The sequence below is a fragment of the Triturus cristatus genome, chromosome 5_1 (genome assembly GCF_964204655.1).
Source record: "Triturus cristatus chromosome 5_1, aTriCri1.1, whole genome shotgun sequence".
NCBI classification, from domain to species: domain Eukaryota; kingdom Metazoa; phylum Chordata; class Amphibia; order Caudata; family Salamandridae; genus Triturus; species Triturus cristatus.
The window spans coordinates 425,439,134-425,463,449 of NC_140587.1; positions in this window are offsets into that span (position 1 = coordinate 425,439,134).

Sequence of the window (24,316 nt, forward strand, 5' to 3'; positions counted from 1 at the left end):
GTGTGTCAATGGGCCCTGTGTGTAGTGCTGCCTGTGTACTCCTGTGAAGTAGTCATATAGATGTGTGGCTGTTCACAGTTTGACTTCAGGGCCTTCCTTGCATCCTTGTGCCTATACATGGTTTGCCTTGCTGTCTCCCTGTGTTGTTGCACTGTGATGTCTGTGGTTTGACCTCACTGACTGTACCAGCCATGTGTGCTTTGATGGTCTGAGGGTGTTGTTCTCTGTTCCTTGTCTTGCATGTGATGTACACATGCTTGTTGTGTGTGCAGGCTGTGTGTCCATTTGGATGTTTATTCCTTGTATGTGTTCATTTGGTGCTTGTCCTCATTTTTGTTTCCCTGAGTGTGGTGTTGTGGTGGTGTGTGTGTTTCCCTGGCCCTGTGCTACTGTGCTGTGTGTTCCCGCGCATCCACTCCTGCAGTGTCTGTCTCCCTGGTTGTTTGTTGTGTGGTGCAGGGTGTGTATTGACCTAGCTTCTTGTTGTGCATGGGGTGCACAGAAGGGGCACATGGCGTGTGCCTTCATGGGGTGTGCTAGTGTGTGGTGGGAGGGGGGGTGGCCCTGTGGTCTTTGTGCCCTGCCCATGCCTGGCACTGGCCCTGCCTTCTGCATTGTGCACATGTATTTCCTTGTGTTCACAGCTGCGGTGACGTGACTGGGACATTGCTGCATGGTGGCGGTAGCTGTGTGTCCAGGATGCAGAGGGGTGACTTGCTGGCAGGTGGGTGATGTGTGTGTGCCCTTGTGGATGTGTCCCTGTCCCCACCAGGGTGGCTGATGTAGATTTGGACTCTGTGTCAGCCCACGTGTTGTGTGTTGTGTTATTGCGTACCTGCGGCGGCGTCCGCGGCTGTCCATGAGTTGCTGGTGATGTAGCAGGTACAGCACCGGAAAAACGTGTAGAGCTGGATCCGTGGCGGTCGTGACCGGGTGGTGTGGACCGGGACTCTGGTTTCCCGCTCTGCTGTTGAGCTTCCGCCGTCACCGGTTGGGCGGTTTCTCTGCTGCGGTGCGTCTGGTTGTCTGGGGCATCCTAATGTGTGGAGTGGGGCGGACGTCATTCCGCACGACGGAGAGTCTCCATTGGGTCCCACCGCTGCAGTGGCGGGTGCACTTTGATGGCGGTGCGCGTCGCACCGCGGCGGTCGGGAAATGGGCTATATTTGGTCATGCTAATATGGCGGACGTGAGGACCTCTGCTCGCGGGCGGAAAATTGCATTTTTCCGCACCGCGGTGGTGCCACCGCCCGACATCCTAATGGACCCCTAAGTATAGCAGAGGTACATACAGTGTAATAGAATCAAATAGCAGAGAGGGGCAGGGAGTAGAGGATCTAAACCAGGAATCTGGAGATGTGTAGAAAGTCATTTTAATGGATTCAGAGTTGAGGCATTCCATTATTTCAGAGGAAGATTTTGTGCAGACTGACACACTGTGTGATTTGTTTTCATCTCCTAAGCACCATGGAGTGTGTGAAATGCCATTGATCAAGATGTGGGTTATTCATCTACTAAACATCTGTTTAGCATCAGATGTGTTATAGGTACGGTGCATGCAGCCAAAAGAGCAGTACCGATTTTGGGAAGATAGCACCACAATCATGTGCAGTCGGAGTGACATCCAGTAGCGAAAGAGCAAAACATATTCATAGGATGAGGCCCTGGATTGGAGAAAATAGTGCAATCACATCAGGTTCAGTAGATTTCAGGACATATTTGTGGGGTCAGCCATATCTAAAGAAAATGGAGGACAGTCCATCCATTCCCGTACCTACTACTCAGGGTCAGATTTGTAGCTGCTGATTATCATCACCTGGCTGTTACATTTGCATGAGTCAGGCACTTAACACAGGCCTGTGCAGCCCATGCACAAGAGGACCGCCCCTTACTGTTCTGAGAGACCCCATTCAGTCCAAGCCTGATGAGTGTGTTGTATCTGTGATATATAGTGGACTCCGGAACCCCTCATCGCATTCTGCGGGGTCGCCCCATCATTTTTTGTGACACCACTGGCAGAAATATAATTGTTCCTTAGAGTATGTGATTTGTAAGGAGACAAAGTGGGAGGATTGGTGACCCCACGTGGCTGGGGAGATGGCAACAAAAGAAGATTTGAAATAAGAAAAAAAGGGGTTAATGATTTTTAGAGGTAAGGAGATATCTTTTAGAGTTTGCCAACAGCCTTTGGAGAGGTTAGAATTGAGAGTAGGGGTGAATAAGTGCTGTCTCTGGTAATGTTTCAGTCTAGGCTGGTTGCAATGGCCAATGAAGGCCATTTTGGATGAAGTATTCCTGAAAGAGGGTGGAGAACGCCAGTTTGCTGTCTGAAAATGGACTCAGCAACACAACTGCAAATTAAAGATGGCATATCCTCTACCAATTACTCAGCTACAATTTATTATATAGTTGCGACTGGCTTCTATTGAACAGATATGCCACAAAGACATACCGCAATATCAATTCTTTAAAAAAAAAATAGTTTGCAATACTCCTCTTTTTTTTTTGTTTAAGAGTTTTATTGAATTTTTAAGGATAAACAAAAAACAAGAAGAAAGATAACAGCATTGGCAAGGCAGTACACAAAGTTAAAATAGAGCATAAATATACAATATATATTTATAGATAAAAAAAGAAAAGTACAATAGTAGAAAAAAAAAGAGTGAAGAAGTAAAAGAGGGAAATAGAGAGAAAGAGAAAAAGAGAGAAAAAGAAGAAAAAAATAAGATGCGAATACATAGACTGAAATATGAAATTAAGAAGGAGAAATAGTTTAAGAAACATGCACATGTGTAGCAAGATAAGATGTGAAAGGTAGCCAAAGAAGTTCTGATTTAATTTTCTGAGATATTATAGAAGAGGAAACAGTAGAAATTCTGTGTTCATCACAAATAAAGTTCCACCAAGACAATGAGGATAACTTGGAATTATCTTTCCAACATGACAAAATAACTTTGAAAGCTAGTGCAATAAATAGATCGAATAATAAAGATAAAGGAGTGGAATCATCTAAGTCAGGAGAGGATGAACCTAGAAAAAAGTTTTGCAATGATAACGTAATATTACATTTAAAGATTTTCATGCATGTAGACCAAATAGAGTGCCAAAAGGACAATACATTGGAACATTCATAAAATTGATGTCTTAACGTGCCAGTAAATTCAGAACAAGACCAGCAAAGGGGTGAAGAGGAAGGGGAAAACTTGGATATACAGACAGGAGTAATAACTGCTCTATTGTAAATAAAATAGAGAGACTGAGTTATACGAGCAGCAGCAGAAATTTTGAATAACTTAGACCATAATTTGTCCCATTATTATTATCACAATGGGGTAACCCAGTATCCCTCAGAACCTGGGCAGATTATCAAAATGATACAAACGGTTCTGTCGGGTAAACAATATTACTTCTAGCAAAAAACCTTTCATTGGTTTGCTTATACGAACACACATAGAGACCATGAATAGTATTCAAAACAGCTTTATGAATTGCATCATTCATGGATAACTACTTACAATGGCTGTCAAAAATAACCGTGAAACATATTTGTGACAAAGTGACATAAAGTGCTCAGTGCTGTGGTGAACAGTGCGTAGTATATACAGTGTGACTTATGGAGGTATTGATAATTTACAAAGGCCAGTCAAGCAAATATTTGAAACAGTCTGCAGATGGATTGAATGAGTCTTTTATGCAGAGTATTTTCAACTGATCCTTGAAAGAATGTCGACGTTTCAACCCAAGGTAGCGTTACTAGCTAGTCAATACGGGTCTTCATCAGGACAGGGAGTGACAGCCAAAAGGAGCCCAAAGTAACTCTTGGGACGCACTGTTCCCCACAGCACTGAGCACTTTATGTCACTTTGTCACAAATATGTTTCACGGTTATTTTTGACAGCCATTGTAAGTAGTTATCCATGAATGATGCAATTCATAAAGCTGTTTTGAATACTATTCATGGTCTCTATGTGTGTTCGTATAAGCAAACCAATGAAAGGTTTTTTGCTAGAAGTAATATTGTTTACCCGACAGAACCGTTTGTATCATTTTCATAATTTGTCCCAAGCAGAGACCGATAATGAGAAGGCTGCGTCTGTTTCCCAAGCTAATTCTATAGGGGATTTAGGTCTTTCAGTAACATGAAATAACAATAACTTATAAATATGTGAGGCTTTAGGTTTGAGCTCATGAGGAATATTATATAGTGGTGTGGGAGGAACAAGTGATGTGTAAACATTGGAGAGATCAAAAGAAGTTAAGTGGGACTGCAATGCCGTGGAAATTAAAGTATATTCATGAAGGAGGGTAGATGATATCGCAATTGTAATTCAGGGAAGTGAATTAATTGATGAACAAAAATAATTCCCTTCTCCTTCCAATGTTTGTAGTAGAAGGATTTACTTTTGTATTTGATGTATTTATTATACCAAATAGTAGAGGATAAGAAACATTGTAACGGGTCAAGACCATCAACGAGTGTGTTATAAAGTCGATTTTGGGAATATTTTAAAATAGGATTATTTGATATGAAAGTACAGTTGGACATATAAATTACATTATAAAAAGAAAAATCTTTCAATAAGGAGCGTTCAAAAACAATCCATCTGGGTATAGGGATATCCGCAAAATCATAGGATTGGGCAAAACATTGTCTTATCAAGAATGCAGAATGATAGGCTTTAAAATCAGAAAAACGCACGCCTCCTTCAGATTTAGGGCGTTTAAGTTTTGTAAGAGAAATGCGTGGATGTTTTTTATTCCATAAAAATGTTGTGCAAATTGAATTAATTTGTGAGAAATATATTAAACAGGGATTCGAAAGGGCTGCATAGATAATGTATATAAAATATGGGGAACAATCATCATTTTAAGAGTGTCCAATCTACTCCACCAGGACAAATGCAGAGGGGACCAAGAAAGCAGGAGAGATTGAATTTTGGTAATTAAGGCATTAAACGTGAGTCTAATTGTGGTAGACAAGGTAGCAGAAAACCAGATACCAAGGTATTTAATTTTTGTAGGACACCAAGTAAAATTAGTATCAGCAAACATGTATTGGTAACATAGGGAATTCAATGGCAATACTTCAGTTTTTGAGAAGTTCAACTTATATCCAGAAATACTGGAGTATAACTGGACCTCGTCCAAGAAGGGAGGAATGGAAGTTTTGGGGTTAGACATATATATCAGGATATTATCAAATGGCCAACGTGCACTCTGGCTTGAATGTTTTTAACAAGTGATTAATAGTGTGCTCTCAACACCATGGTGACCGTCCAAAGCGTCACGTAGAAAAGTATAAACGAAAGTGCATGAAGAGATTTTTCTAACAAATTTCGAAACAGAGGATATCCAGATCACATTCTTGATCAAAGTTGTCGGAGATTGGAAACCATAGATCGTACTGATTTACTGAAACCCACAGAGAAACCGCAAACTAATCGTCCTATTTGTGTTCTGAAACATTCAACACAGTCTACCTTGATCAAATCTACCATTTTAAAACATTGGGACATTATAAAAACTGAACCAGATCTCATTAATCTTTTCCCACAGCCTCCGATTTTTGCCATGCAGAGGTCCAAGAACCTTAAAGAACTATTGTCAAAACAACCAACGATTCCCAAAAAGGCATTTAAAGGTATGCAAAAATGCATGAATTGCATTCATTGCAACAATGTAATGACAGGTGCTGTCTTCTATCATCCAACCAAAGGACATAAAATCAATTTACAACATTCAAGTACTTGTGACACCACGAACGTAATTTACGCCTTGAAATGTCCGTGTGACAAGATCTATGTAGGTCGAACTGAAAGAAAGGTAAAGACACGAATAGGTGAGCACAAGAGTAACATTCGCTTGATGAATGAAAAATCATCAGTTGCAATGCATTGGAAAGAAGCAAGACATAACATTGCGCAACTACGTTTCACCATCCTTGAATCGCAGAAACCCACAGGAGAGCACGATCCTGCTAAATCATTAGCACGCTCTCAATTCTTTTGGACCAAAAAATTACAATCTCTCCAACCTATTGGATTAAATGACAGGATCGAATACAGTTGTTTTTTATAAAATCATATGTGATATATTTCATATGCTTCACATAACCTATTGCTAAATTTCTCCAGGTTATCACACTTTGTTTTCCAGGAAACTTTATCGTTATTGTTTGTACCCTAGTCTGTTCTCTATGTTTAGTATTCACCACGGAGATCCGCTTTCTATTTTCATTGACCTGGTTTTTTTTAAATGGTTACGTTGATTACGTTACGCACTCAACCCTGGCTGAGCAGCCATGCACAATTCCCAGACCTGGTGAGTTTGACACGCACGGTTTTAAAATCTTAGCGTATCTTTGTTAACTTGGAGCGTAACTCTGTTACACTGGGTGAGGTGGCTATTTGAAGTTTAACTGCACAACCATGAGTTTAGGCACGATCACTTTATTCTGTTAGACACTTCGCTACTTTTTTTCACATTGTAGCAACCGTTGTCTACCACGCCATTCCATCAGTCACGCCTTGCGTTCACCGAATTAGTAGGTTCTTTTTTCTTTTTTTCTTTTTTCGTCCCTGCACATTTCCAGTAAACTAATGCACACATGGAGGCATATCGTAGAGAGAAGGTTATCTTGGCACAGTACTTGCAAATTATGAAGTATTTTTGGTTATGAGGACAATGCATTTGAATTGCTTCTTTTGTTTGTTTTTTGTAGCATGGAATAATGACCCCTGATGAAGGGTCCGCATTTGACCCGAAATGCATTGGGTTTTGATGAACTTATGTCAGCTACGGATGTTGTTCGTTTTCGCAGAACATTGTGACTCTAATTGAATTGCATTTGCATGGATAGAATGCAATAAAAAACTTTGAAACATTGAAGATTTTCACGAGCTTTGATAATTGAATTTACTCATTTGTTAAAATTGTATAGCAACACGTTTGCTGTGTCTACAGTGCTCACACCAGCAGGAGGTTCTCTTCATGCACTTTCGTTTATATATATCAGGATATCATCAGCATATGCCGACATTTTGGTTTCCATAGAGTTATATGTGTGACCGGAAATAAGTGTGTTAATACGGATACGTTCAAGAAAGGGTTTGAGACATAAAACAAATAACAAGGGAGAAAGAGGACAACCCTGACGGGTACCCCTGGATAAAGAAAAAAACTTGAGAAACGATTATTTACCCACCTGACGTGACATTCCCTGGGACGGTAACGCTGTTGGTCTCCCCGGCCGCCACCACTACCGCTGGCCGCGAGACTACAGCCCCCAGAGTGCTTGGCGGCACTTCCTGCTTCCGCCCACCAGCGCACCCGGAGGCGCTTAAATCGGAGAGGCTCCCTCGGTGGAGCGGGGGCATTTTCACTTTTAAAAGGCTGAGGCTGAGGTCGGTTGCACCAACACCCACCTGACGTGACATTCCCTGGGACGGTAACGCTGTTGGTCTCCCCAGCCGCCACCACTACCACTGGCCGCGAGACTACAGCCCCCAGAGTGCTTGGCGGCAATTCCTGCTTCCGCCCACCAGCGCGCCCGGAGGCGCTTAAATCGGAGAGGCTCCCTCCGCGTCGCGGGACGCGCGCGGGCGGCGCCGGGCTAAGCCCGGGCAAAGGGCGGGCCGTTGTGTGGCCGTTAGGGGGCCGGAAGAGGTCGGGTCGGGCCACCCCCCTAAGTTCTGCCCGCCCAGGAGTGTGACTATCGAAGAGGACTGGTGATGTAATCAGAGAGCCTATAGAAGGCTTGTATTATTGTAGTATGTTCATCGTGTAATTATTTTTTAAAACTTGTGATTATTGTCTGTCCTTTATTGCAGAAGGGTGAAGTGATTTGCGAAGGTTTTTTTATTTAGTGTTAGGAGAGCAATTATTGTTAGTTAATCCATGAGGTGTCTTAGCTTATTCCTCGAGGGTTAGCTATTTTAAATCTCTTCTGTAGACTATGGCAAAAAGCAAGTCAACTATGGATAACTATTTAGTTAAAATGGTGAGCAAAATTAACAATGATAGAAGGAAATCACTGGGTAGAGATATACCCCCAGAACCTCTGCTCCCACCTATAGACGATAATAGTAGTACTGCCATGGCTGATTCTCTTATCATTGATTCCCCAATTATGGAGACTCTAGCAAGTCCAGTACTGGCTCCAAATGTTTTAGATCAGGATCCCTCATCTGACCTTGAAGAGTTTACTAAACCACACTCTCCTGTTAAACGTGCAGTAAGGAAATGTAGAAAAACACAGATTAAGAGTAAGAATGTACGTTCTAAGCCAACGTTGGAACTAGAACAGAGAAGCACTAAGATTATTAAGGAGACCCAGTCTAATGCCATAGACATGAATTCTGCTTTTCTGGGCCATATTGCCGAGATGTTTGAAACTAAACTAAATGCAATTGCTAAACCACTAGTGGAAAAAATCGATTTTTTAACTGCTGAAGTATTTAGGTTAGGTGGCCTCTTAGCTGATCTTAATAAAGTACAGAGCATAAACCATATAGAGACATTAGAACCTACCCATTCTGTCCATTCGTGTGTACCTGGGGGAGCAAAACCCTTAGAATCTATTCCTGAGCCAAGGGAGCTACCTCAGAAGGCAAACAGTACTATTGTGTGAAAAACTAAAGTATCATCCAGTGCTGCGATGCCCACTATTCCAGTGGGTTCAACACGCTCTGTGAATCTTCCACCAGACTGCGAACCTTATGTCGTAGTTCTTTCAAATGTTCCTCCTTTAAACTCCATTGTACCTAACTCTCGGGATGAGCCCCACGATTCACTTAAACGGAAAACAGTTGCGTGGCTGAATAAAAATTGTGGTTTTCCTATATATTTGTCTCAACAAATATTGTCTACTAGGCGGGTCCCCTGGATTGGTAATTCGAAGAAAAGGTGTACGGGGGATTGCGTGAATATAAACTTTAGATACCCTCAACATGTTAAGTCCGTTTTACTTAGAACAGCTTCCCTGGCCCCGGGGGAGAATGATGTGACCGTGCATTCGTTGTTTTTTTTTTATAGCCATCTTGATAGAATATCTCAACCCGGTATTATTAAAAATGGACCTCAAAATATTAATAGTAGGCCAGTTTTTCAAATCCCCACTGTAAATAGATTTTTGCCATTGAGCACATTGGACAACAATGACTGACTTTTACAGGATGAGATATCCACTATGGGAAAAATTTCTGCAACCCAGGTATGGGGGCAAACTTCATGTAGTGAAGATTTCGTTCTCACCCATTTATTGGAACCGACTCTTAAAGTTGTGGTGTCAAATGAGCTGTTGTACAGCAATGGTCTTCACAAAACCAACTCGGGAGAAGTAGTTAAGATGGTTGAGGTGACTGGGGAGGGTGAGGCCATTAGTGCTCATGTTATAAATTCAGAATCAATGCTAAAGGGAAGCCTTATGGATGACACCCAAGCTGAAGACATAAATACCGCTACTCTTCTTGCTAGAGATACAATATTAGGTATACCCCCAGCAATTGTAGAAGATAACCCAAGTTTAAGATTGGTATCATGGAACATAGCAGGGTTAGCCAGAAATTTAAAGGATGTGGTTTGGTGCTCATACATTGAGGATTATGATATTATTTTATTACAGGAGACTTGGTCTGTAGAAACTCCCCATAGACTAGGGTATAAATCCTATAGCACTGACGCAACTCCATTAGTAAGAGGAAGAGCATCAGGGGGGTTGGTCATATGGGTCAAAGTCACCTTGGAAATAGTTGTTACTTAACTATCTATTCCCTCCTCTGATTTACTAGGGCTAAAAATTGTGACGAGAGGAAAAGAAGTCATATATTTGATAAATATATACAATAGACCGTATCCATTAAATAAGGAATCGAAGGTGGTTGAACTCCTGGATTCCTTTTTAGATACATTGGGCCCTAGCGTACAAGTAATAGTTGGTGGGGATTTTAATTGTAAGTATGAGCCAGTTTTGGGTTTGGAAACTCTATTTGAAGAGCAAGATGCTGCTAATGATATTTTGATTCTAGAGCCCACGGGGTCGGTTAAATTCACTACAGCAGCCACACAGATTTTACAGTTGACCGTGTCCCATGATTTAAGGGCATGCAATGGTCGCTTTCGCTCCGATAGACCACCGGCTCCAACTTTCTCGAAGGGAAATTGTAGGTCACATATTGATTTTGTATTGGTCTCAATGACTCTTTTGTATCTAATTACTGACTTTAAGATAGATTCTAGGTCAGAGAGTGACCATCTCCCACTCCAACTATGGCTAGTTCCACAGCCTTTTACTTCTAGACTAGTTGGTGAAGTTATATTATCTAACACTGATGAGGAGCCAAAGATAACAAATAATAGACATGCCCCAAGATGGCCTCATATTTTGGGGAATGAGGAGTCATTGTTAAATATTTATAATACATTCTCAGAGATAGTAGGAAATTCTCAGAAGCCCTTATTGGGCTCTGAGGGCGTCCTTGATCTACATATTAAACTGGTAGATGCGTTAACTCCCCTTATGAGTAAACTGTACAAAAAAGGTGAAAATTCAACAGGGATTTACCACAAATTAACAAACCCATGGTATAATAATGATTGTCGGTCAGCTAAATCCAGTTTGATTCAGGCAGTAAAATCTAAGAACCAACTGGATATAAAAAATGGTAGACTGGCTTATAAGAAAGCTTTGGCACAAGCGAAAAAGAATTGGGATGGAACTCTATGGGATGATCTCTTAAGTGCGGCAAAGTTAAGAGATCAGAGTACATTTTGGAATTTAATTTCTAAAGGAAATAAAAGAGGTAGATCACCAAAGGATGTATATTTGGATGAAAAAACTTGGTGTGACCACTTTTCAAAGCTCTATTCCGATGATTCTGAGGGATTGACCCTAGGGCTCCAAGAAATTAATGTAGATCTGAATATTGCTCCTTTGAGATTTAGCTTAGAAGAAACTACTCAGGCACTCCAGGCTGTTAAAATGGCTAAAGCCCCTGGTCCTGACAAAATCCCCGGTGATTTACTTAAGCATGACGGGGAAGTATGGGGGCCATATACAAATTTCCTGTGTAATTCAATTGTCACAGGAACACCAATCCCTGAATCATGGAAAGGGGCGGAAATTGTAACCATTTTTAAAAAAGGTGATCGTTATGACCCGAGTAATTACCACCCAATAAGTTTAATTGATATTTTACAAAAAGAATTCGCCAGACATATTTTAAATAGGCTTTTAAATTGGATTGATGAGTTGAAGATTTGAACCAAATACAAAGCAGGATTTAGGTCAAAAATTAGTACGGTTGACAAGGTATTTAGGTTTCTGTGCATCTGTTGGAAGTATATTAATTTAAGGAAAGGCAGCCTGTACATAGCGTTTGTTGATTTGAGAGCCGCTTTCGACCTTGTTCCTCGCAATCTGCTGTGGACTACTCTTAGGGGTATGGCGGTCCCAGGCGAGCTTCTTAAAGAACTTATTAAACTACACACTGGGAATTACGCTAAAATTAGATGGGGAAGAGTGGAGAAATCTCAAGGTCCATATCCGTGGACCGCGGTGTACGACAAGGATGTGTGTTAGCACCCACACTCTTTTCGTTATATGTTAAGGATATCCCTAGCTATTTAAGGAACTGTGACCATGATTCCCCGAAATTAGGTGGTGAGGCGATCACGTCCTTACTTTTTGCTGATGATACAATCCTAATTTCACAGACCCCGAGGGGGTTGCAAAAATTGGTGGATTCTTTCCAAAGTTACTGTGTGAGGAAGGGGTTAGAGATCAACCCATCCAAAACCAAATATATGTCCATAAAACCCCAAAAGTCATTTAGGAAAAATTTGTTCTTAGAAAATTTAAAATTGGAACATGTGGGGAGCTTTAACTATTTAGGATTATTGCTGGATAATAACCTTACATGGAAAGGGCAGTTGGAAAAAAGCAACTTATCCCTTAAACAAAATTCATTACCTATCTTAAAAGTGCATGGCGCAAGTTATTCCAAAGCTATTACGCCGGCACTTGAGGTATTTAAAGCTAAAGCACAATCAGCAGCACTTTATGGTGCTGAGCTTTGGGGATGTTGCTGTAAAGATATCTTCGATAAAGTAGAAAATCACTTTGTTCGTAGACTGCTCAAAATCCCGATTAGAACCCCCTTATTACCAGTGTTCCTTGATATTAATCTTAAAAGGACTAATCACCAAGCTATATTAAGACCATTATTGTATTGGGTTAGGCTGTGGACAACTTTGGAGCTGGATGACTATAAGAATGGGTTGATTGAAATAATCCAGATTAATGGGCATATGAATATACCTTGGCTAAAGCACATTTCTCTGTGGTACGAGAGGCTAGGGCTTTCCCATTTTTGGGAGGTTCCCCAGAATTTGACACCATCCTCAAAAAAGCTCGTAAAGGATACTTTCTGGTTTTATGTCCATCATGAACTAATACGTAGCACATCGATTGGCACATTGACCCAGAGGTTTTTGAATACAAAAGATAGCCCTTCCTTTGACCAATTTATGGACGAGATAGAGCAACCATTAGCAAAAACGTTATTCTTGCAATATAGATACGGGGTCTTACAGACTTCTGCAACTACATGCAGGTGGGGGGATAAAAATGGTACGGACTTTTGCACTCTTTGCTCTCAAGGAGCAAAGGAAGATGATGCCCATCTACCCTTCTTTTGCCCGGTTTATAAAAAACCGAGAGACCGTTGGATCAAACCCCTATGTAAAAACCTGGGGGTTAGATCCTATAAAGAGGCAGAGCGCATATTCAAGTCTAATACCTCGCAACTTATGGTGTTCGGTACAAGTAGATTCCTATTTAGTGTGTACCTTATTAGGAAATGGTCTGGTCATAAACTGTAACGTATAGAATTACTGATGCACTGATCCTCGCAGTCCTAACTGTTTTTAGTATCTGGCTTTTAGCTAATTTAATAATTATATTTATGTTCTTAACTGCGGTAGCTCATTAATGGTCATAACTTATTGATTCTTCTTTCTGCTATGTCTAAATTTTAAAAAAAATTCTTGCTGATTTCTGGTCATGTAAGTACTTGTGTCTTGTTTTTTCCTTCTGTACTTCTGCTTTTAAGGCTATAATAGCCGAAATAAAGTTCAAACAAACAAACAAACAAACAAGGGAGAAAGAGGACAACCCTGACGGGTACCCCTGGATAAAGAAAAAAAACTTGAGAAACGATTATTTACAAAGATACTAGCACGAGGGTGAGAATATAACAATTTAACATAAGCAATAAAAATAGGACCAAATCCAAACCATTCAAGAGTTTTGAACATAAATTGCCAATTGATTCGATCAAAAGCCTTTTCAGCATCCAGGGATAACGCAGCAAGTGGGGATTTACATTTTGTACCAAAAGAAATTACATTTGCAAACATACGAGCATTGTCTGCGGCCAATCTGCCCTTAATAAAACCAGTTTGATCAGTTTTAACCAGCAGTGGGATAATAGACTCAAGACGAGTGGCGAGAATTTTAGCGAATATCTTACAATCATAATTAATTAATGATATGGGACGATAATTTTTACAAAGGGAGTGATCTTTATCAGGTTTGGGAATGAGAACAATCAAGGCTTCCATAAAGGAACCCGAGGCTCTGGAATCAGTAATGAAGAAATTAAAGAGATCCAGGTGTTTGGGAGCGAAAATGGAGGAAAAAGCAGAATAAAATTCAACAGAGAGGCCATCCGTCCCGGTGCCTTTGATTTTTTTAAGGACTTAATAGCATCAGTAATCTCTTGAAGATAAACATCTCTTTCTAGTAGGCCAAATTCGTCAGGTAGGGAGGGAGGAGTAGGAAGGCCAGAAAAGAAAGTATTTAAATTTTGAGTGGAGGGATGTGTATCATCGGAATAAAGTGATTGGTAATATTCTAGAAATATATTTGCAATGTCCTCATCCGATGTTGCCAGACAGTTAGTAGATTCATTTAAAATGGGTCCAATATTCTTACGCTCGGATTTAATTTTTAAGTAAGTAGCCAACATCCGACCAGCTTTATTTTGACCTCCATGATATTTAGATTTAATTTTAAGAAGGACATTACAAGCGTCAACTGTAGCCAGTTTATTAAGTTCAGATTTGGCCTTAATCAGTTCGTGAAGAGCAGAAGGGGATTTAGAAGTAAAATAGGTATGTTCCAGTACTTTGAGTTGTTGCAGTAATGATGTATATTTATTTCGTGCAATTTTCTTTTTCTTTGCTGCAAAAGAAATAGTAAAAGCACGAAAAGAAGCCTTAAAGGCATCCCAATTATTAGAAATAGAAGTATCAGAAGGGTTATTTAGTGTGAAAAATTCATTGATAAAAGCAGTGTCTTCAGTGATCGAAAGGGAATCTGAAAATAGAAAGTTATTTAACTTCCAACGAGTACATTTTGGGGAGCTTAAGGATAGGTCCAAAACAGAAAGGACAGGGGCATGATCAGAAATAAAAATAGATCCAATCTCCGAGGACTGGAGAGATGGGAGAAGGGATTTACCAATCAAAATATAATCAATTCTAGAACGAGTTTGGTGCACATTTGAGAAGAAAGTAAATTCAAGAGAATCTGGGTTACAAGTTTTCCAAACATCGTATAATGAACGAGAGGTAATGGCAGATTGAAAGGCTTTGTGGGATTTATCTGGATTGAATTTACACTTAGATTGTCTATCAGAATAGGGATCTATCCATTGATTAAAGTCACCAGCAACTACAATATTCGGACAGTCAATGGAGGAAAGTAAAATCTTTTCAAAATTCTGGGTCTGGTCTGACTGGGCCTTAAATGTTCAAAAGAATTAGTTCTTTATTGTGGATGACAACCTTAGCCATTACCCATCGTCCATCTGTATCATTTTGTGTAGATAACATTTCTACATGCAATGACTTATGAAACAATATCGCAACACCCCCCTTGTTACCAGCTGAAGGAGAAAACACAACCTGACCCACCCATTGTCTTTTTAACTTGAGCGATTCAATTTCATTACAATGTGTTTCTTGAACAAAGGCAACCTGTGCCTTTAATTTAGATAAATGAGAAAATACCTTTTGTCTTTTGACGGGGTGTCCAAGACCACGAACATTCCACGTGACAAAATTACACATAATGGATTAATGAAGGGGTAGTACACGGAAACAGATGACGCACTTCAGGGAAACAACTGGAAGGAAATAGACACCATACATGAGACGGAAGGAAAAAATATGTTATAGAACAATAAACAGCATTAATGGACACATGCAACAAATGTAACAACAATATACAAGAAATGCAAATATAAAAAAAAGAGAAAAAAGTAAGATGAGGAAAGAATAAAAGAAGAAGAAAATAAAGAGTAAGCAGATCAAGGAGAAATGTGGGAAAAGACAAACATATATGAAAGAATACAAGTACGGAAGGGGAAGTAAGAGGTAGGTATACAAGAAGAGTAAACAGATCAAGGAAAAGAAACCAGATCTAAAGAAAGAACAGTATCAGGCAAGAGAAGAGCATGGTGACGCCAGAGACATGAAACTGCGGGCGAAGAGAATAGGTAAGAAAAGGCCTCCTTAATTAAAAAAGAACATTGGAGGCAAAGCAAAGTGAAGTGAGAGAAAAAGTAGTAAAAAGGACAGTATAATGTAAACAATTAAAATATTTAAAAGAATGAAGGGTGAAAGATAATTGGAGGGGTAGAAAATATAAAGAGAATAATAGGCTAACAGGATATATAAACCTAGAATAATAGATAACAATTTGTTAAGTCAAAGAATAGTTCAACATTAGTGTTCATGTTGCTTGGAGAGACTTTATGTAGAAAAAGTCTGAGCTTCTCAGGATCTTCAAATGAGCGCGAAGTTCCTTCATGCGTAATTTTGCATAGGCAGGGATGAAGTATGCCATATTGAATGTTTAATTGTCTCATCTGTGGACGTAGAGCCAGGAATTCTTTACGACGAGCGTTCGTTGCATTGGAGACATCTTGGGATATGAAGATATTATGACCTGACCAAGTAAGACGACGTTTAAGTTTTGCAGCCTTCAAAACATGCATAAGTTCAGTAAATTGCAGAAAGAGCATTATGATTCCACGAGGCTTGTTAGAATTAGGGTGAATATGACCCAGACGGTGTGCACATTGTATATTTGGAGGGAGAGAAGACTGAAGACCTAAAAGTTCTGTAAGGAATTTCTGCAAAAAAGATACCATGTCTGGCCCTTCAATATTTTCCGGAAGACCATAAAGACGTAGGTTATTCCTTCGATTACGATTTTCGAGGTCTTCTGTGTGCAGTTTCAGCTTGTGGATTTCTTGCTCTAGTATTGGGATTTTAACAGAGATATCTTGAAGATCTCCCACACGTTGCTCGAGATCCAACACCTTTCCCTCTATAATAATCCATCGTTCCTCTATTTGTTTCAGTTTTTCATTTGTGGTGGACATAAAAGGTTGTAGACCACGAACTTCATCTAGAATAGAGTCTAGAACTGGGTTTTGTGAGGATAGAATAGGGGAGGGTGGATCATTTTTATGTCTTTTTGGTTTTGCACCCGTTGAAGCTGCCTTAGGATGGTCAGTAGCCATTTTAGATTGTTGGAGAGGACGATGCGTCGTAAGAAGGGCAGGGCGAAGTTGGCCCATCCACTAGAATGATTGGACGAGAAATAGATGATCCTTGATGCAATTACCAGACAGAGGAAGCATATATATCACTGAAAAGAAGCAGAGTTATAAGTATATCCCAATGGAGAGTAGTAGTAAGTTGATTCAGCCAGTCAATAAGAGAAAGAGCAGAAATCCAAGAGTTGTGCAATATAGAGGTAGAAACAGCTAATGAGACAAAAATTCCAGCGTCGTATTAGAAACCAGCCAATATGTTAGGATGATAACATCAAATTAGGCAGGAGCTCTCCTTTAAAATATGAGCATGACAAAAATGCTGAGTCAAAAAAGAAACATTGGCAAGGGAGAGGTTGGCGATTCTATAGGATAAGCGTATGAATCCTTAAAAAGAAACAGTTAGCTATGACAGCATGGAGTTGTATAAAACCTTTAGCAGGTATTCTGAGGAGGGATTATGCAAAGTTTCTTACATTGCAGCTGAACACCATCTCAGGAGCGCGGTCACAGGAAGAAAAACGGGTGGTAAACGCCGCGAAAACAAAATGGCGGCCGTTTACGATGTTGTGAGGAGAATAACCGCCGTGACTCCAGGGTGCCAGGAGGAAGTTGCAGGTCCGAAAAACCGTGTTTCCTACTCACCGCCACTTCATCTCAGCGGGTGAGGAAACATAGGACCCCAGTGCAGGTTGAAAGAGGCTCTTAGACGAGAGAAAGCTCTGCGTACGAGCGGAGCTAAAACGGAGCCGCCATCTTGGCTCGGCGTCCAACTGCAATACTCCTCTTGAACAAACAAATTAATACACTTGCCCTTTATTTAAGTGTACAGCAAGGTATTAGTTGTGTGTGTTATACCGGTGCCCTAAATATTGGAATAACGTTGTGACACTCTACTTCACCATTGTCTTTTAAAGTTGGAGAGACTTTAATGGTTGACTTTCATTACAAAAGAATAGAATAGTCATTGTCTGGCAGAAACATATGTGACATGATGAAGGGAGCAGTCTCACACATTGAACTAGTATGCGTGGTACCTACTGTTACCACACCTACCACAGTTTTGAGTTTGGTGGCCCACATTGTACTCGCACAGTTTTCCAAAAATAAATTCCGGCGGATCAAACATGCTGAAATGTATAGGGAAAATATGCCTGAGAACTACCTGGAAAGCGGATTTTTGTGCAGGGTGCATCAAAAGTGGCATGGTATTAGGCATTATTAGGGACGAACTCATAATCTGGTGCTGTATCTTGCACCTGATGTATTCCGCACCAGCAGTGAGGCAGTTCATCAGAAGCCATAAATAACAGCCCAAACTCAGGACCACTCACAATGACAGCCCTGGTATTTTCAATGGCTTTTACTCTCCAGTTGGAGATATACATCGAGGGCACAGGCAATTCCAGTGACCTTTACGAGTGACAAATTTCATCCAGGATCGATATTGTGACTAATGATATTCTCAATGGGTTTAAAGATATTAGGCAACCCAACAAAGCAAAAATGAACCCTGAATAATTAGAATACAGACAAACACAGTGGTCCAGTACAGTGGCAATATGTGCACAATCAGATTAGGGATGGCTGACATGACATTAAACATGTGATTGTGTATTCCAGTTCTTGGGTGCACGTCTTATTCTTATTCCTTGATCGGCTCTGCATTGTTGTGTACACACACTCACTCACTTGTCTTCATTTCTTCACTGTGCGATCACTTAACGGCACATTTTAAATGGTGATACGCGAGAGAAGGAGATTGAGATATCATTGAGAATAGAATGCAATATTTGGGCGGGTTCCACTTGTTGTATACATTCGTTGAAACTTTGGTTATCGTTTCTAGCCCATGAATATCTGTCTAATTGAATCCACATTGAACCACTGAGTTTGTATATGATAATATTCTCAGCCACTTGTTTGCAAGTCAGACAGGCCAAAAAAATGGTTTCTTCTTTAGGCCCCTTTGTGGGTTGCATTATAGCTCAACATTTCTTGTTCTAAATAGAGAAGAGATATCTATCTATTCCAAAACGGTCCCTTCCTCAGAAGCCATCACTCTTAACAGCTCTAATATATTAAAGCTTCATAAACCACTTCTTGAAGACTACATTGAAATGATCCCACACAAAGGAGACCCGGTGGTGCATTTGACTAAAATACACTTGCACATGCTCTGTGATCTGATCATAAAATCCTATGTCATCCAAGAAAACATTATTTCACCACTAGCACAAATGTGATCTATGTATTTCTGATAGCCTGCATTAAAGCCACATCATATAATGTCAAGACCAACAGTTCATCATACAGAGAAAGGGGATAATTATTACCATGAATTATTAACAAATATTAACAAACGGAAGTTATTTTGATACAAAGAAAATTTAATAAGACTACAGCCTATCAGACACAACTATCCATATCTTGTCGCAGTACCTTAATCCCTTAGCCTTTTTTCACTAATTTATCAATTTATAACCATCAAGATGAAACTGAAAATTATTTAATTTTTTCAAAAACATTTGGTGGCCAATGACTTTAATGAATCTCCTGTAATCATTCAATTGTTGTTTTCTTTTTTATAAGAAAATAATTTAAATATTTGTATGTCTTAGGACCAATTGAGTTGACAGATTTGTTTTCCATATCGAAATATTTCTTACTATACCCAAAGCTAAACTAATATTAGACACCTCAAAGGGCCCTCTGGAAATGTTTACCGTTACCCGCCCACCCCAAACCTATCACCCCCCTCATGCAAGCCACACTGAAACAAACAATATTCCTATAGAGAAACATCTCCATCCACTGCAACACACAACAGAAACACCTAAAACCTCCTAGTGTACCGACCACTAAATTACCCACTACAAGCCTGACTATGAACCTCTCACATAATGAAGTAATATAAGAAATGACAGCCACATCCCTCTCCATTGCATGCTACACAACTTATACCCTTTTTCACGTTTTACCTTATGAATACTCTTTCAGAAATCCCTCAGTCTGCTCAGGATTGCAAATAACCATAATTGCACCCTCCCAGGTGCCAGAAAGTTTTGACAACTGAAAGGTGAGAGTCTGGGCTAAGGGCTTCTTCACATTGCTAAGTAATCCCTTGCTTCCCTTTGCTTCTTAGCCCATTTCAAAACACAAGTCATGAAATAGTTAATGCTAGAATCCTGACCTGAATTCCAACTTATTTTTCTCATAGGATTAGGTCTGAAAGTTTTGAAAACAGGTAAACATGGATTTTGACATGGCACAAAACTTTGGGGTTTTGACTGTTGATGCAAAATCCTGCAGCTATGATTCAATCACTATCATATCCCACAACATTTGTTAGAGCTGAAAATATTAATAACATTTTCCATTGTGGCATGTGACTCATTCCCCTTACGAATGCCCACAATGGCTACATTAGAGAAAGAACTCCTATTCTCCAAATCTTCTATCTTATCAAATAGTTTCTGCAAAGCTGAATTTGGATGACCCAATTTCCATAATTAACTCTGGGATTAAATATCCATCCATTCTTCCAGCCGTACTTTTCTTACACAATAATCTGCCATTGTAAGACCTATTGAAGCAACCTCCATTTCTTCTGTACTCTAAGGGCTTTACGCCAGTATTTTAATCTAATAGAATTTACGTTATATTTCCAACAGAGTTCTAATACCTTTTTTGTATGTTTTTCTTTCGAATGCTCCACCTCAACACTTTGCTTTCTTCTGCCCCATAGTGAAGACCTATGGCACTATTATTTTTTCTTGCCAGATTTTTTTTATACTAATCTATAATGTTTAATACTTCTATAATGTTTGATTCTTCGGTTCAGGAAATGGAAATGTCAAAACTATCTACTAAATAAATGTATGAGTCGTCAATTTAGCCAATATCCATTTGCATCCTAAAAATAGGAAATGTAATATTTTATCTAAAAGTGGCAACACTTTAATTACATGAAAACCTTCCAAGAACTTCAGAAAAGCAACAACATGCACTCTTTGCAGCAGTCGAAGTTACTCCAACTTTCTCAATGTAGATAAGATTGACTAGGTCCCTGCCATATAATTTACAGTCTTCTCCAATACTAGAATAGAAGCTTGTTTTGAATTTCCTTATTACAGTCGAGTTGTGGCATCCTGTAAAAACAAAATAAGGTAGCTGCTCAAGTGGAAATTATTAGTTAAGCTGCAACGTCATAACGGTGGTAGAGAAAGCTGCATCATTCTTTATCCAAAGATATAACCACTGCTGTGCTGGGAACAGTGATGCTGCTGGAGTGGTATTTGAGCAGTGCACGCCCAGCATGGTGTTTGAGTGTGCATGTGTGCAAGCTGCCACAGCGACTTGTGAATGTTCATTGTAACCTGCAGCGGAGATGCTTTCTTTAGCTTACAGACAGCTCTGTGCCCACATGGACTCTCCAGTATGCAGTTCTGTACACTTGTTGCCTTGCTAGAAAGCAATGAATGGTGTCTCTAGGGCTGGTCCAGATCTGGTACGTATCAGTGGTTCATTCATCCTACCCCAAACAGCCACACCATCATGGCTGTTGAACGGTGGGTGCCCTGTGCCGAGCGGTGGTGCAGTAAAAAAAAAAAAAAGATACCACACTATGCCACTTACAATATGTCCAAGTACCTTTCTTCATAAAGCAGTGATTTCTTAAGGCAATAGATGATCCTACATGTATATATGTTAGTTCAAATATATGTGTGTATTTATATATTTATATATATGAAGTAAAGTCCCAAGTCTTCTTCCTTTGAATTTACTCCGTATTATTTTTTGGCTTCACGAATGGGAGATGGCACAAACCCGGTCTGGCTTCATGTAAATTTCATTATTTTTCATTTCAAATCCAAAGTGCTCCGTGCCAAATACAACAGGCCGACTCATTTTGGCAAAAGCTTTTCACTGAGCCATCGAGTTCCAGTGTAAAGAGTGTCCATTTACAGGGAAACTTCCCTCCTTTATCACCATCACCCAATTAAAATCCAAGCATTGAACCTTATTTTAATTCATTTTCTGGTAAAGTACTATTTTGTCATAAACTTTATAAAGTGCAAAAAACTAGAGATAATATTCATTACAATTTTTCAAATTACTTTTTATAAATTGACTATTTTTTATAATAATTTTTCTTTTTTGCAATTGTGCAGCTTTTCGGGGTGAAGTACCTTACACCTTTATGGACGTTTAGATGAGAGTACCTATGTTATTTTACCTTGATTTCAGAGCTTACAGGAGGAAATTTGTATTTTTACATGTTGAGCCATTCCCAAAAGATTTTTCTAACAATGCAGTCCAAAGTATCCATTCCTGTAATCTCTGTTGAAACAGAGGGGCATATTATCAAGCACGGCGTTAAAATTATCGCCTCTTTAGTGGCAGAAAACTGCCGCTAAAGCGGCGATAATGGGCTTGATAATAGGCCCTTGAGAATTCCAATAAAAGCCCATGTTGACACCAGAACATGGGCTTCTATTGGAATTCTCAAGAGCACATTATCAAGCCCATATCGCCGCTTTAGCTGCAGTTTTCTGCCGCAAAAATGGCGATAATTTTAACGCCGTTTCTTGATAATATGCCCCTCAATTCGTAGATGACCTCTATGATCTGTCATATGTTTAAACAACCATCTTTCTAATTACACAATTTACTTTCTTATTTCATTGTGGTGAATTTTACATTATTGTGCAAAATTGCCAAAGATGTGCAAAAAGATGCTGTCCGAAAGTGCAAAACAGTGCAAAAAAATGCAAAGAAGAGCAAGAAAGTGCATAAAGTGCAAAAAAGGGCAGAAGAGATTTGAACATAGCTGCAAAGTCCATAAGAGTGCCACGTAGGGAGAGACTGTGTGGAGGAGATTATTATAATTAGATGCCACTCCAAGGAAGATGTAAAAAATTCTACTGAACAAGAAATACAGTTCCATTGTCAATAAGACTCCTTATTCGTAACTTATCATCAGATCTTAAAATTAGCAACATTTTCTTAACTGATTATCATATAAATATAGATGATTACAATCCACTAGAAATCTCTAATATTCAGTAAGATCTAAAATTTCTAATAGGAGTGTGTAAAACTTCATTTCCATTTCTCAAGAAAACGTAAATTAAGATAAAAGAGGATTAATTAATCAATCACGTGGGGATATGTTAAAATGTCATGATCCATCAAGATACGCGTTATAGATGTACATAGAGTTTGGCGTCTGCATTTAGACCCCAAGGGATCTCAGTTCCTATAGCAAGTATCTAGACTCCCAACTTTTTAATGCCATCCCTCAATCTCCTCCTCTGGGTTTGATTCCAATGTGCTGTATTCCATAGTAGCATAGCATTCCTTTGTTTCCTATGTGTTCTTCCCAGATGTGTTTCGCGACTACATAACTGTTGTTCCGGTTGGCGATTGCTCTTAAATGTTTAAGTATACGTAGTTTCAATGTATTCACTTTATGGATTTCTTACCACAACCACATTCTAGAATATACAACACATGTGTTGTCTCACAATAGATCCATTCTCTGATGTTTTTCAAACTTCCATCCAGTGTTCTAAATGATGTGATGTTATGTCCAATGTGGCACACTTTACATTTTTTAACATATATAGAACCCCACATTTTTTAGCCAATTTTTTGGTTCACTTCCATGATCTACAAAATGGCTCTGAGTCAACATATCTCCTAATGATGCTGCTTTTTTATAGGTGATATTTGGATGGTTCATGATTATGCCTGGGGGATGGGATCCTCGTGCCCAAAATCGGGCTGAGGAGGGGGTTCTCATTCCTCCTCCCATAAAATTCATGCCGGACCCTGGAGGATGGGGTCCCCAGGGCTGAAATATGCCTGGAGAGGAAAGCTGTGTGCCCCCTTTCCTTAAAAATCACATGGGCCCTAGGGATGGTGTCATTAGAGCTGAAGTCAGCAGGAAATGAGGGCCACACACCCCCTCCCTTTATTTAAAAGAATAATCCTAGGGGATTGGGTCCCCAGGGCCTAATGAGGCTTGGAGAGGGGTAGCCGCGTAGCCCCCCTCCCTTTAATAAAAATAAAGGGCCGTGGCTGATGGGGTTCCCAGGGCCAGGCCCTCTGGTTCACCCCCTGCAGCGCACAGCCAAAGGCCATGTGCAGTGCGAGGTTGGCTGCCTTATTCAAGGTTGGCCACAGGCCAGGCTTTGTGGCAACATCCTGCTCCGCACAGCCAAAGGTCATGCACAGCATGGTGTTGGCTGCATGTGGGGGTTGGCCGCAGGCCAGACCCTGTGGCCAACCACCTGCCGTGCATGAACGAAGGCCCTGTGCAGTGTGGGATTGGCTGCCCTGTGGCCACCCCTCCACTGCACACAGCCGATGGCCATGCGCAGCGTGGAGTTGACTGTATGTGGGGGGTTGGCTGCAGGACCTGGGGTTGCATTTACATATGGCAATTAGATATTACTTTACGTAAAAAAAAAACCTAGAAATTGACTGAAAAAAAACAAAGGTTAAAGCAACGTTATAGTTAGGTGTGATGAAAACATCTGCTGTTTTTTTTCTTTAAAACCTTAGACATTCATTACAAAAACAAAGGTTAAAGTAATGTTAAAGTTAGGTGAATTTGTCAGTGACAACATTAACATTTTGAGTTTAAAAAAACACAGAAATGCACCAGTTATAGTTAGCAGAGC